Here is a 16,385-nt window from a genome sequence, read left to right as displayed (position 1 = left end):
GTAAATAATGGATCCAGCCAGATCCCAAGATATTTATAACTATCCACCACAATCTCCAATCAATGAATGAAGGATCAAGTCTTGTTTCAAACTTTTAAATGTAGGTCCAAAAAACATGAACTTCAATATACAGTGAAAACAGTTCCGGACCCAGGAGCCCTGTGGTACACCTTTTTTAACCTCTAAGATAGAAGACAACATGGCTCCTCCCTTTACCTGTTGTTGTCTATCTGTTAAATAACTATGAAACCAGTCAATGGCTTTATCAGACAAATACAATTCCCCCAACCTATGACATAATAATTTGTGGTCCACAGTATTGAAAGCCTTGGACAGATCAATAAAGACTGCAAGCCACTTGAAATATCATCAACCACTTTAGTCACTGCTTTTATTGTCCCATGGCCTGATCTAAAACCAGACTGGATTGGGGACAGTAGGTTAATTAATAAAATTTCTAAATGTCTTGAGCTGATGTTAACAAAGTACACTGGTTTCTGAGTTGTCTATAGTGCACCCAGTTCATAAGTGCCTCCTCAACTGGCGAGATGAGACTCAAATCGTGTTCATAACAGTTCTTTAAACTGTTAACTTTTCCTTGAAACTCAATCCAAATTAAAATATCCAACAATGTATAGCTCATGTTTACTCTTAAAAAGAGGAAATTGCCTCTAGTATGTGTATGAAGAGACTCATTATCAGCCGTGGGTCAGCGATAACAAGCTGAAATTGCAAAAGGTTTTGAATTTGGAAATAATACTTCTGCACTCAACAATTCATACTGCTTAGGGCAGGACAAAGCAGCAACAAGAAGTCTAACATTAAATCTTCCCTTGCAACAAATGGCTACACCTCCACCTTTTTAAGATCTACGCTTTCTTAGTACAGCATAACCAGGTAGAGTAACTACTGTCAGGGATAGTCTCCCTGATTTCAGTTGGGCCAGGGTTTAATTTATATTCCACATAGAAGTAACAAACTTAACATGAGCACCCTTTTAAAATGTGGTTGATAATGTCTCAGTAAAGTCTGAGTCTTGACCAATTTAAACTTACAATGAGTAATTGTTGAATTACTTCAAAGCAATCCTTGTCATTAAATCAGTGTAATGAAAATTCTTATTTTTTTTTATGTTTTTCAAGGTCTAAGCCATTGCAGCAAAGATGCAAGTACTTTTAAAAGTAGTGTGCCCAAGTTTATTCACTACCCCATTGGGAGGGGGCACTGGCATTATAGCTACAAACACCAAACATAATATGCTGGATCAGTAGCATAGCTCCCATCTGTATATGTAAAGTACTAAAACAACAATTATTAATTCATTAAATGAACAGGCCACTACACCATATCTTTGTTATTCAACTAAAGATCAAATTATTAAAACACAATGTTTATAGTCCAAAATTTTGATAAATTAGTTTCCTACTTTCCATACACTAGTAGTCATCTCACTGAATTTGAGTCTGTTTTTATCCTGGTATAGGTACAATCCTCCCAGTTTACTAGGCCCAGCTTTCGTCTTGGTACAATCTACCTTCTCCAGATAGTGTCCATAGATAAAAACACAACACAGAAACTCCCCAAAACGGCCCATGTCCTTTCCGACGTTCTTGCACGATTGCTGCGCAACCACTCACACCGGCAGCGAGATGAATCCGTAACAATCCTTAATCAGAGGCAGCAGAAACAGGTGTGTGATGGACACAGTGATGCGCTATGACCAGCAGAGAACACTTGCAATGATGCTGATTGAATGAGAATTAAAAAAGAAACTATGCAGTTAGAATATATAAAAATATCCATGTAAGAGCAATAGAACTCCACCATTCATAATGATTGCAAAACAGAAAGGTTAGGCAGTGCCAAATTTAAAATTACTTTTGTGGCTATATGTCTTTTAATTGTTTTCCAAAGCTGAATGTGATGTGTCAAAACACAAGCTTTACATTTTAATTAAGGGAAAATGTTGAGTGAGCATGCACATTTGCCAAATACTTAACACCCTTACAATTCTGAATTAAATACTGCCTGTAAGACGGTATCTCAAATACTTTAAAGTTTAAAACATTGGATTCAGGTATGTTACTTTATGTAAGGTGAAATAGGATTGAGCAAACATGTGTATATATGAGTTCATAGTTTACATTATTTATGGAAAGGTTGGTATTTAGGAAGTTTTTATTTGTTTTGGAGCGTGTTCTGTGCATCCATTTCTTTAAAGAACAGTGGTGCATCAAGAGTAATTGGCTGACCCACCTTCTACCATCACTAAATATGCCAAGGTGTGACAGAGGGCCAATTCTGTTTAGTTCATTAAAATAAACCCCAATATGTCTGCTAGAAATTAAGCTGAGATGGCACATTTCAATATTTTATTGGGAATAAAACAAATCTACAAATATTAGAAAAGAGGGCAATAGACGTCATTTGTTTCAAATGCAATCACCCAGCTTGTGTTGGATAATAGTTAAGCTGGTATTTTTAAGTTATGTTTTTTTAGTTTTTAATCACCTCACTGTTTAATAAACCGCGTGTGTTTGCATTGGACAATATTTCAAATGTGTTCAGAAGGATTTCTTTTAACCAGTCAGTATAAAATCATTTTCACAAAAAGCCAAAATCTGAATGATTGTTTGTTTTATAATTGCTAAGTTATACAGTACTGACTTGAGTTTTTGATTTTTTTTTTTTTTTTATTTTTAAAAACTGCCAAAAAACTGTTTCATAATTAAAATACCTGACATGAAACTGCTGTTGGAAGGTTGTTTTTTACTTTTAGAGTTTTTATTTGATATGGTTAATGTGTATGTACATAGCAGATATGTAAAGGGCTGATTTACTGCAAACTTGATTAGCTACTTTGTGAATTGAATGTTTTGATACTTATGTTTGAATAAATTGCCTTTTTTTCTGTGTCTTAATTCTAAAACATCAATGTGTTTGTCTGTAATGTGACAGTGGTTAGTAAAATAATAATTTGAAAGCATTACGGGCATGTTAAGAAATTCAATTTGCAAGCACATAGCAAACACATTCAGTTCAGTTTATTTTTTTTATTTTATTTTTTTAAGTAGCTGGTATACATTCCTGACAGTTGTCATTTAGGAATGACTGATTGCAAACAGTAATTTGCCTTAAAACCAGGCCTGCATTGTCCACACTTTGAGATATGCATGTGTGAAACGCCAAACTGAATGCTTTAAAAAGTACTGTTAACTAAGCGGTGTCTTATAGACAACCCACCATTACTCCCTACTGGGACCATTATTATTACGAACAGAAAGATGCAGACAATTGTGCAAAGAAACTTTAAAATTGTACAAGAACCATCTACAGCACCTATTTTCAAGACTCCCCCTTTGATATCATATAGAAGAGACAAGAATATAAGAGAATATGTAGTACACAGTGCTGGATGTCCTTCTGGGGAACTATGACAAGTAGTAATTAATAAAACAGGTGAAGTGCAGGTGCAGTAATCCAACAAGACAGAAAACAAAAGCGCTGGTGAAATGATTTGTTTTATTGTAATCCAAACGGGCTGATGACCAAACTGTAAACAATAGGGCTGGCAATACACAGCTACTGCACACAAACACCGTCAGTCCCATAAATAATAAGAAACAACAGTGAGTACATGTAGTGCACCGTCAGCAATCCAAAGTGAATTGTATCGTTGTGTGATACAATGTGCAGGGTTGTCCAGGTTTAGTGCTGGCCATGGGCGACAGCTGTGAATCGCGTTAGCTGTCTAGTCAAACAAACAGTGCGTTTTAGACAGACAGACGAAACAAACAAAACAGTAATAATCATACGGGTCCTTTTTTGGTTCTTAGCGTAACCATCCAAGGAACAGATCACCTCAGTACGTCCTCTTTATGTACCGTCAACTATGACCCCTTGGTTAATGAGTACAACTGCTCCTCCAATCCGCGGATGCCACACAGTTAACCTTCTGGGTCAATGATTTAGTGTACAGTAGCCACGCCCCTTCTAGATGGCCAACTTCTGCAGAAACCTGGGAATGAATTGTCGGGCCAACCAGTCCAGGGTACTCTGTTCCCTTTACACAGCGCCCTCACAGGTCAGGAAGGAGATCTAACACCAAGAATCATTCGATCTCTGTCACAGGAACCTTTGAAAGGCACATATCCATATAATAGACCACGTTGTAATACCTGCAAATAGATTCATTCTGAAACAGATTAGAGGCATTAAACCTTCATTTAACATTCATGAACATTTTACATGTACCTCTAAAGGAATAGTCTACTGCATTATCTGCAAGGAACAAATTGTATATCGGGGAAACTAAAGCTTTTAACAGACCGGTTTGTAGAAGACATAAGAAGCATTTGCATTAACACCACTGCATTTCCAGTAGCCCATCACTTCAACAGTGACATCAAAGTTTGTGTGATCAATCAGTGCAATGGAACAAATGTTGCTCGGAAACAAAAGGAACGAGAGTTTATCTTCAAACTGGGTACTTTGGAACCTCTGGGCATGAACATTCTATTCTAATAATCATGGCAACATCCACAGAATTATTGTATAATTTCAATTTTTTAATAACAACAAGTTGACTGCACTGTGTTTATTTTTTAAACAGCTGATGGGCTTTTGCCCGAAACGTCCTGAAAATAAAATATTTTAATCTTTTAAACTTTGTGTACATTTTTAAAAATATATATATATATATATATATATATATATATATATATATATGTATATATATATATATATAAACATATATGATATATATGATATACTAGTATCTATAAACTTATATATGTATATATATATATATATATATATATATATATAAATGAATGAACCAGTAGTACAGCACTTCATTGATGTCATGTCCGTCACAGAGCCCCTTAGGGGAGATCCCTTGTGCACAGGCGTCTGTGTGTACCCACAGCCACTCCCCGTCACCTACTGCTAGACGGGTGAAGAAGTCCCGGCAGCCAGGGGATATTATGGGCATTAAAGCTCAGATCGGCCGGATCATGGAGCTTTTGGAGAGGCACCAGGCCCCATCGGCTCCAGCCGTGGGCCCCCGTGTGGCCGCTACAGGCGTGCTCAGTGCGTTCCACTTACATCCCAAACTTGACAGGCACCGTCGGCTGTCAGTGTGTCTCACATGTGCGACGGCCCTGCTCTGGTGGGATTCCCCCTTTCACCTGCGCCAAGGAGTCTGAATGGGAGTGGTCTACAACCGCAAGGTGGTGACGACGGACGCCTCCAACTCAGGTTGGGGCAGGGTGTGCGAAGGCAGAGGAGTCAGCGGGCCCTGGTCGGGCCGTTGGACGTCCCTGCATATCAATATGCTCGAGCTGCATGCGCTGTTCTTCCCAGCAGTTCCTACCCGTGGTGCAGAACAGACATGTGCTGATCTTCATGGACAATACATCAGTGGTGGCGTATGTCAACCACCAGGGTGGCCTTCTGTCCCCGGGGTTGCATCGCCTAGCCTTCAGGCTCCTGATTTGGGTACAACAGAACCTGCTTTCCCTTCAGGAGATGAATGTTCCGGGCGTGGAGAATCGGGCAGCAGACCTCCTCTCCAGAGAGGGCCCTCATCCGTTGGAGTGGCGGCTCCACCCTCAGGTGGTGGAGAGCGCAGGTCGAACTTTTAGCCTCGGCTTAACCTTGAAAAGGTTCGGTCAGAGAAGGTGTTAGTTCTCCTAGTGGCCCCAGGTGGCCCAGGAGAATCTGGTTCTCAACCCTGTGAAGAGCTATTGAACGGCCCACCCTGGGAGATCCTGCTTCGCTGAGATCTCCTCAGCCAGACGAGAGGCACACTTTGGCACCCGGAGCCGGGCAGGCTCCAGTTATGGGTCTGGACCCTGAAAGGGACCACTGGTCAGCCTTAGGGCTGTCAGACATGGTAATGGGTACTCTGCAGAATGCTAGGGTGCATTCCACTAGGTCGCTGTATGCCTATAAGTGGAAATATTTTCAAGATTGGTGCCATACTAACAGTCATGATCAAATCTCCTGTCCCATGCCTGTCATCCTTCAGTTTCTGCAAGATTTGGTTAATGCTGCTAGATCACCTTCCACACTGAAGCGGCTATTTCTGCTTGTCATGCCCCCGTTGACACAGTGTCCCCAGGCGTGCATTTTTTGGCTACCCGGTTTCTCCAAGGCGCTCGGCGATTGCACCCTCCTAGGAGGGCTACTCTCCCCAAATGGAGCCTTGAGATTGTAGTGGAGGCTCTCACCCAGGCCTCGTTTGAGCCTATATACTCCATTGATTTGAAGCATCTGTCCATGAAGACAGCCTTCAGGTTAGTGAGCTGCAGACGCTGTCTGTGCATAGCTCCAGCATGCGTATTTGGGATGATGGTAACAGAGTGTAACTGCATGCAAACTCTGCTTTTCTCCCCAAGGTGGTTACAGACTTCCACATGAATCAGTCTGTGGAACTGGTGTCATTTCATCTTCCACCATTTGCTTTGGAGGAGGATAGGAAGTTGAACCTTCTCTGCCTGGTTCGGGAATTGAGATGTTATGTGGATAGGACGAGAGCGCTGCGTCAGTCTGACCAGCTCTTCGTCTGCCATGGAACACGGACCCTGGGACAGCCCCTTTTGAAGCAACGACTGTCGCATTGGATTGCAGACACAGTCTCGACTGCATATGATGGTGCTAGCTTACTCCCACCTGGGCAGGTAGCCACACAAGAGACGAGAGGTGTGGCTACGTCATGAGCCCTCTTTTGAGGTGCCTCCCATGGCTGAGATTTGTGATGCGGCTAGCTGGGCTACCCCGCATACATTTTCCATGTTCTATCGTCTGAACGTGATAGATCCCTCATTGCCCTCTGTGGGCACTAGGGTCCTTGAGGTTATACTCTCACACCACTGACCTTGGTCAGGCAGGGCTAGGCATCCCTCATATGCTGCCGTTCTCCCTCACGACAGCTCTGGTACTCATTTCCCATAGCAATGTTTGGTGGCCATCTTCGAATTGAAAGGGAACGTTAGTTTACCCACCGTAAACCTGGTTCCCTGAAAGAGAAGATGGCCACCAACCGCGAGGTCGCTTCGTTCAACATCACTGTTTCGTCGCGAAAAGAGAGTGAGGCTCCCCTGCATGACGGTTATGTACCCTCGGTAGGTGGGACCGAGGGGGTCACCGAGGGGAGGGGGCCTATCGGCAGCTTTGTTAGAAAGAGCTCAGTGACACCTACCAATAATATCCCATAACAATGTTTTGGAGGCCATCTTCTCTTTCAGGGAACCAAGTTTAAGGTAGGTAAACTAACGTTTTGTGCTGTTCGCTGCTCCAGCAGTGTACATAAGTTCAATTAAATTAACAGAATTACAATTTTTAAAACGGTAAAAACTGAAATCAGAAAATAATAAAGCCGATTTCATGGGGCCCAAACTGTTATTTATGAACCTGTTTTTCACTGTTAATGTGTAATGTTAAAGCTGAAAATCATGTTAGAAATCATGTTAAAAATCCCTATTTCTGTAATGCTAATAATACTGAAAAAAACCTACTTTTTTAAATGTTCAATATTATTGCAAATGTTAACCCTTTACAAGAGATTACTGATGACCTTAGAATGCTATGGGTAAGGCAAAAAAAACCCCAAAAAACTGTGAAAACAAGTTTTAAACAAATAACACCCCCCCACCCCGCACCCCCCATTTATGCCTCCCCTGACTCAGGTCACCAGCCATCACTTACCATAACGGTAGTGTACCATTTGCACCATACCGTGTGTACCGTGCACCGTATCATTCTGTTTGCATCACACAGTGTTTACCGTGCCTTGTGCACCGTACTGTACTGTGTCTACCGTACCATACCCTACTGTGCACCATAGTGTGTACAGCTGTGCTGCATGCACAAAATTACTGTACTAGTGCTCAGGCAATGAACCCGGCTTGAGTCGCAACTCGCGCTGTTTTCGTCTTTTTACAGTACTTGCCTGTAACATACCAAACAGCGGCATTGCTGCTTGTGTTTTCTGAGATAGCTGTGTTTTTGTTACAGGTACTGTATACTGAACCAGCCCTGATACAAAAGATACTGTATATAGGAGCTGTATAGAAATAGCCGGCGCAAATATAGTATTAGGCGGCAGATTGTGCCGATCGCCGGCTTATTTTGACCCCCTGCATTCATTGTCACTATTTTCGCTTTAACAATAATTGTTTATTTTTTTTGCGGTAATTTTTTTAAAATGTTTTAGCTTAACACAGAAAACCTGCCCCTTCAACTCTCTGTTTGCATACACATCTGTGATGTAGCTGTTGGCATGACACACTATGTGCACCCTGACAGAATAGGTCCCCATACAATTTACAGTGCCAAGAAAAAGTTTGTGAACTCCAATGATAATTATGGAAATTCCATAGTTTTACCATGATAGCCTTCTTGAATCAAAACCACTCTTCTTAAATATCCAGTAGGGTTTATATGAACCAATTCCATGTCTTTTGAAACAAAATGATGCATGAATTAGACAAACAATGAGTAATTAAGATTCAGGGTATGTGAAAAAGTAAGTGAACCCCTGGTTTTATCAGCTCAATTAAGGGGATAATTAGAATCAGGTATTTAAATAATTAAGTAGATCTTCAGGGGTGAGTTTGGGAGGCCCCACCCTATATAAAGATCAGAGTTTGGTCTTCACCGTACAGGTGTGTGGAAACATGTCATACCATGATCAAAAGAAATCTGAGGACTTCAAAAAAACAGTTATTGATGCTCATCAATCTAGAAAGGGGTACAAAACCATTTCTAAGGATTTGGGCTCACCAATCCACTGTCAGACAGATACAAATGGAGAAAGTTCAAGACCACAGTCACTCTACCCAGGAGCGGTTGTCCTACCAAAATCTCTCCAAGAACAAACTGGAAAATCATCAAGGAAGTCACAAAGAACCCCAGAGTAACATCTAATGATCTGCAGGCCACTATCCTTGGCTAATGTGACTGTTTATGACTCAACTATCAGAAAGAGACTGAACAAGAACGGTGGTCATGGAAGGATAGTCAGGAGGAAACCACTGCTCTCTCAAAAGAACATTGCTGCCCATCTGAAGTTTGCCAAAGAGCACATAGATGATCCACAAGACTTCTGGAACAATGTCCTCTGGACAAACAAGTCAAAGGTAGAACTTTTTGGCCTCAATGGGAAACGTTATGTTTGGCGAAAACCAAACACTGCATCGAACAGAAGAACCTCATCTCTACCGTCAAGCGTGGTGGTGGGAGTGTGATGGTTTGGGGATGCTTTGCTGGATGGCTTGCCATCATTGACACAACCATGAATTCTGCATTGTTTCAGAAGATTCTAGAGGAGAATGTCAGGTTATCCATCCGTGAGCTGAAGCTGAACCAAAAGTGGGTCATGCAGCAAGACAATGATCCTAAACATACAAGCAGATCTACAAAAGAATGGCTGCAGAAGAAAAAATTCTGCATTTTAGAATGGCCTAGTAAAAGTCTGGACCTAAACCCCATCAAAATGTTGTGGCAGGACCTGAAGCGAGCTGTCCATGCAAGGAAGCCCTCAAATCTCACAGAGTTGAAGCAGTTCTGTAAGGAGGAATAGGCCAAAATTCCTCAAAACCGATGTGAGAGACTGACCAACAGTTACAGGAAACGTTTAGTTGAAGTCATTGCTGCTCAAGGGGGTGCCACCAGTTACGGAATCTAAAGGTTCACATACTTTTTCACACATGGATATTGAATGTTGAATCATTTGTGGATCATGTTTTTATGTCTTTTGTTTAATCAGGTTATCTTTATCTGTTATTAGGACTTAGATTAAGATCTAATAACATTTTAGGTTTGAAATATGTGAAAATCCTAAGGGATTCACAAACTTTTTCTCGGCACTGTATGTAGAGGTGCCTATACTGTGTTGGTGCGCATAGCTACACATGTGTGCAATCAATGGCTGTGGCATAAAATATTAGTGCGGTGGCTACCCTTATGCTACAGGCAAACAGTGTGCTCTCTTCATGTCTCCTTCCAGGTGAACCTGAAGCAGCTGGCCAATATCAGTGATTGTTTGTGTGTTGAGGCAAAATTGCTGGATACTTTGTATGTCAGAAAAGAGAGATGACTTTTATATTCAGTGGTGTCACCTCTTCCTCTTCCTCATCCTCATCTTTATTTCTCTTTTTTCTGTCTTTTCTTTACCTGCTTCCCTGGTAATTTCAGCATTATTTATAGTTGACCATGTAATTGGCACACAGTTTAGACCTGGTTTTCACATGTCAACTGAAACGCAAACGCTAACACTGTTGATGGTTTGCTAAATGACACTCCTCTAAAGTTCAGCTCATGTCCAGCACTAACGCTGACTTGCCGGGTGAGCACTAAAACACGATTGCTAAATCACATAGGTGTGCAAAGTCTGTTTGCCCACAAGTGCGCCTGATTTTGCTACACCAACAGTCCGCAAAACTGCTTTGCGATTGCCTTAGGGGTATGTGAACGTTGCTAAACAGGGCCCATTATTTCTTATGGTATTTCTGGCATGACCAGTGTGCAGCAGGTCATTCATTTAATTTGTCACGTCATTTCCAATTTATGTGACAAGATTTGATATTGTAGAGTGCAGCCAGAAAACAGGAGAGACAGACACGCTTGTTCTTAGTTCCAAAAGCTTTATTCAGTCCCTTTCTCCAACAACCACACACAGAGTTCGCATCTCTCAGTCAGCTTCTCAGGAACCATGGCAACCATAATCCAACAACAACAACAAGGCGTCGCACCACCTCTTATAATCCCAGCCCTGCCCCTTTATTTAAAGCTTACACATCCCATTGGTCCTCAGCCGCACACTTCGGGCCAATGGGAACAAACTAAATACGCGAACACACAGACAGGACCAATCATAGGGGAGACACAGAACATGCCCACACGCGCTGGCTAGGGTCACAGAGCAACAGAGAGTTAAACAACGGCAGGAAATACAAAGGGGAATAGGAACAAAATTACAAACCACAGGAATGACATAAGACACACACACAGCTGAATTACGGTACAACACAATTGCACAGTTCGCTACACTATGTATGGGCTACAGTATCGATAATGTATCCTGTTAAATCTTGTGCCCTATAAAGCAATTGTAGTGGGTTAAAACACTACAATTGTATTATTATTCACAACAGTACTTCAACTGCTCCTGCAACCTTTTGTATTGCTAGTTTTATTCCTATACGTTGCTTTATTCTTATCAGGAAATTATCTTTGCCTTTGTTTCAAAATATAAGGCCCATCTGTCTTATAGTTTGTCATTGTATTTCAATTCAATTGCCAAGTGCAGACCATCCTTTTGTCATGGTCTTCTGAAAGGCGTATTGTCTTATCGTCCCTGTGGTTTCCCAAAGTTTAGTCAATAAAGCACATTTGTTTCATGTATTTAAACTCCACTGTCACACATGGAACCTGGTCTTACTCTGATTGCTTTGGTCCCCATGGCAACCATCTCTTCCTTGCCTTCAACAATTGCAACTCACTCAACAAGCAATCGAATACCTTTATCTTCAGCTCTCTTAGGGAGCAGTGGGCCTCTGAAATCTCTTTATCTACACTGAAATTTTAACAGAAGGTTACTATAGTGTTTTCAATTTCCCTACCACAACAGAACATCCATTTGCTGACATTTATCAAATTTGTGAACTCCCTATTATGCATTTGTAAAGTTTACTGAGCCTGGGGTTTCTCTAATTTCAAACCACTTACCCCTTTGGAGTCTGAAAATTCATCTTGAAGGTTTTGTCAGCTTGATTTAAATGTTAATCGTGTTTCCAAATGAATGACTGGAACTATAGTACATGAAGCTAACAAAACAATATATTTAAAATTGGCCTTAAAACCTAATGGAGTAAGAATTGACAAAATAGCTCTTACGATATGAATATAATGGAAGCGTTTATGTCATTTATTTAGGTTAATGGTAACATTTTTAACCATTACAGTGATGTGAGTGTACTTTCTCAGTGTCCTCTAACACAGACAAAACAAATAGCTTTTAACTTTAATAAAATCTCCAAGCAGCCTTTGTAAATACATTACAAACTCTCTAATGAGTTGCAACACATGGAATTACTTATAGTAACCACAATGCCTTTAAAAATGTGGTACACATTTACCAGGATGTGTGCATCTTTTGATGTGTTTTTATTTGCAGTTCACAATAATATCCATCTACTTTAACGGATGGAAAGATGCTCTTTATTTGCCTCTGTCTGATACTGGAAGGAATGCGTTGGCCGTACCGACAACTTTTATGATCTCTAGAAGTATTATAGGACCATGCTCATATGTTTGTTGTGGTTTTAAAATGATTTAAAAAAATAGGCCTATACTGTACTGGTACAGTGCACTAAAATGTATTGACAGCTCCAGGTTAAGCATCTCTGATACAGTATATATTCATATATTTATTGTAAGGTCTATCCCAGTAACCTGAGGAATAATATTTTTTTTAAAAAACGGGAGATTTGAGCTTAACTGAAAACATCCGTAATGTGTGATTTTTCTTGCCTGTTACAGTAGCCAGGAAGCCCGTTTCCAATTGCAAGCGGTGTCTATGGTTAACTGGTCAGCTCGTAAGTGTGGGGTTCGTCACTTTGAGGTTCTACTGTACAGGCTTCTTTTTCTTGTCTAGTTTTAAAGAAAAACAGAAAACAGTAATAGTTTGACATGGGTCTTATGAAAGAGGGGGAAGGGGTTGCTTGACTAGCCTGCTCGCGCTAGATCCCTGCTGGTTCAGATTCCGTTGCAGTCAGGCCAAAACTAGATATAAAACATATTTATACTGGACGAGTATGCAAACGAGGGAGCAGGCTAGGGCTTCATGGGAACAATTGGCTGCTGTATTTTTGAGGACCAGGAATTTTAAGGCTGTTATGGTGGAAACTTTCTAACCACATGCGTTTAGCTAGTACTTGTGATGGGGATAACCCCTCATGAAACTCTTTAAGCCAGTTCTAGGCGGCTTCTTCTTTATTAATGTGTGAATGTTTTACTTTAAGACATGCAAGCTGTTGCTGTTACATAATCATGACTGTGGTCTGAAGCAAAGGAAGTGATTAGGTACCAGGAAGCTGCAGTTTCAACTCAGTAAGTGGTGCTTATTGAGTTTAGTTTATTATTTTATTTTCATAAACTCTACAAGGACACTCTTGTGGAAATAGAAGAATTGTACAATCTTAAAATAAATTAAACCGCACCAGCACCTCAGAATAAAAGGGAAGTCTTTGAAAATTAGGCCCCTAAATGTGCAGGATCAGCCAAACCAATTTAAGTGGTAGAAAATACAGAATTCCCATTGAAACAGCATTTCTCCTTTCTATTGTAAGTTTGTTTCAATTGAAATGAACGATGCTGCCACAGCAGCATCTTGTGCAGCTGTCTGAATATGTTACAGGTATCATAAGTAAATATGTTTTCCAACTGCCAGCAAATGACTATTCCAAGAGTAAATATAAAAATATATATATTAATTTATTTAAAAACCATTGCACAATAATTAAGCTTCATTACAAAGTCAATAGCCAAAAAAAATAAAATAAAGGGAATTACTTCCATCTGTTGAAGAACACTACTGGCAGGTGATGGTCAAGACAAAGGAGTTGGATTCACATTTGAGAAAAGCACTAGTAGCAAACTGCAACAAAGGAAATGGCTACAGAACAGTATCAGTATGGAATACCAAAATCTTGTTAAATTGGACGTCCAAACAAAATTTAACTAGGACTTAAAGCAAGATTTAGAAGCATCAGGCATAATAGTGCATGTAAAGAATTGTACAAAGGCACCTGAAAACAGAAGAGCTGTGTAGACCTCATTGCAAACCACGTTAAAGAAAATTCATAAAACATTTTCCAAGAAATATGAAGATGAATCTGAAGCATTCATTTGCAACATTATGTGGGTCCAGGAGACTAAAATATTACTTTTCCCCAAAAATAGACCACAGTATTCTCGGCAACAAAAAAAAAAAAAAAAAAAAAGGGAAAGCCTTCAATGAGGAAAACCTTGTACAATGATCCACCTGCTTGTAGGCTGAGTAGCAGATAGTTTATCTTCCAACACGACAGCAACTCAAAGCATATGGCTAAGTCAACTCTGAAATTCTGGAAGACAATGAAAATAAAAGTTCTGGAATGGCCTTTGTAGTCAAATAGAAATGCTTTGCACTGATCTGAAAAAAGCTGTAGCCAAGCATTGCAGATCCAGTTTGTCTGAGCTGAAGGAAATATGCAAGACAGAATGGGCCCAGATTTCACCAACACGAAGCAACATACTGGTTTAGAATGATCATGAATTTCTGAAAGCCATAATAAAAGCAAAACAAGGACACACAAAATACTAAACCAAGGGTGCCAATAATTTGTCATGAACAAATAGTTTAAATTTCTTAAATGCCTTATTTATTTATTTAATTATTTATATAAAGATGGTTTGTTAAACTACCAGAAATTTGGTATTTTGGTCTTTGTCATATTAATTAGTGGTGAATGCTCACTAAATGCTTGTATTTAACATGTTTTCTTGAATTATCTTATATTAAGTATAGGGTGCCAATACTTTTGTCTGCGGCTGTACATGTTCAAATCAGATATACTAATTAAAACATCTACTTTCATTAAAAACAGGTTTTTAGTTTAATTCTAGACAGTAGGAAAGAAAAATACTAATCACTGTTTTTTCAAGGGGGCTTTTAAAGCTTTTTAATGGCTTTGGGAGTATAAATTATAACAGCAATACAATATTTTGGTAAATAAAACCGAGGCTGCTTGGTAACAACAAATAAATAAATATCATAATGTTACAATCTTCTCTGTCCTCTAATTAAAATTGATTAAGTGGTAATAATTGTAGCAAGGAGGCTCATGCTGGTGTTAAATAGTGCAATTAAATTTTACTCTTATGTTGACTACATTGACATAATCAACTGAACAGATTTAATACCACTACATTATTTCCATTAAAACAACTTTCAAATACACTTTTACCTTACTTACCTTAAGTAAACCTTGTTAGTTAAATGTGCATGCGAATAATAACTGAGATAATCAATGGTCCTCAGGGGTGCCTGGAGTATATTGGTTGTGCTCCTGTTATTACCAAATAACATTATTTCAAACTTGATAATGTTTTATTGGCTGCAATGCTAGGACTTTTAGTCCAGGTTGTTCCACACATAGGCTGTCAGGGAGGGGTTTCAAATTTCAAGCACAATGAGCAAGAGTAAAGGATTTCAGTAATGCTAAAATATTGAAAGTGTATTGAAGTGTATTGAAAACAGCAGGTCCACTTTTAGCCATCATTTACATCACAAGAGATTGTGAGTGTTTTGTCTCCTTTTACCCTCTGCTAGAAACACCTCAACAAGCTCTCCTCCATATTTTTAAATAGTCTCCTCTATGTTGTCTTAAAGTAACCAATATCCCATTTCTCAACTCAAGCAGAGCATTTAATTATTCTCTGTTGATTTCATCTGGGATACAATCGTTTATAGTTGTTACTCAACCATTAAGGCCTTTTGGAACCAGTTGTTGGAGCATCAGCTTTGCAGAAACCCGAGTGTCTGTGTTCTTGGCCTGATCATCAGCTAAATCCTTACAGGGCAAGCATCATCCGTCTCACCGGATCACCTTCACAAGACGTTTGTCATCACAGGAGAGTTCCGTTTTTTCTCCACCGCCTCTGTTTTCAACACCAGTAGTTTTGTATTCAGCCCCAGGTAACATCTGATACTGGCCATTGATCCAACATGTTGGGGATTATAAAAAGCAATATAAAATACCAAAAGATGCGATCTTTTTTTGCATGTTTGTTGACTGTTTTCATTATAATCTCAACTACCGAGTATAGTTTTGTTCATATTCACAATATAAAGCAGGGTTTTATTGTAACTTCATTTGGGTTTATGTTTGAAACCTTGTAGATTCAATAGCAACCAAAATGAATCCCTTATTTTTTCCACGCACACTCTAACATAAAGGTGAATTAACTGTCTTGTAATTACACTATAGTTGTATAACATTTACTATACATAATGTGCTGTAAATACAGCAGCACTAAAATAAATGTATATTTAAGAATTAGCAAGAAAAGTAACACATTTTAGTTGTAATGCAGGAGCTGTATGATTGTTATTTAAGTTTCTTAAATGCATTTCTGTTTTGGTTGTTTTGGCTAATAAGAGACGCTGGGGATAGCCACGGGGTCAACTAATTTTCCTCATCGAAGCCCTGCCTGGACCAGGAGACACAATAAGTGTTTAGTGGTCTTGTTGGTTGAAGAGAAAGAAACGCACCGAATATAAAAGAGTTCAGCAATGCGACTCTTAGAAACTGCTGTAACAAAAGAGAGAGAAAATA

At 39.5% G+C, this 16,385-nt stretch overlaps 1 protein-coding gene across 1 annotated transcript in view; it reads left to right on the top strand.

Annotated features, from left to right (window-relative positions):
- Positions 1-16,385, top strand: part of LOC121320398 (nectin-3-like) — a 127,397-nt gene that overhangs the window by 70,360 nt on the left and 40,652 nt on the right. The window lies entirely within an intron of this gene.

This window comes from Polyodon spathula, chromosome 9 (genome assembly GCF_017654505.1).
Source record: "Polyodon spathula isolate WHYD16114869_AA chromosome 9, ASM1765450v1, whole genome shotgun sequence".
Taxonomy (NCBI): domain Eukaryota; kingdom Metazoa; phylum Chordata; class Actinopteri; order Acipenseriformes; family Polyodontidae; genus Polyodon; species Polyodon spathula.
The sequence above is the reverse complement of the archived record's forward strand: the minus strand, read 5'-3'. Positions and strand labels throughout refer to the sequence as shown.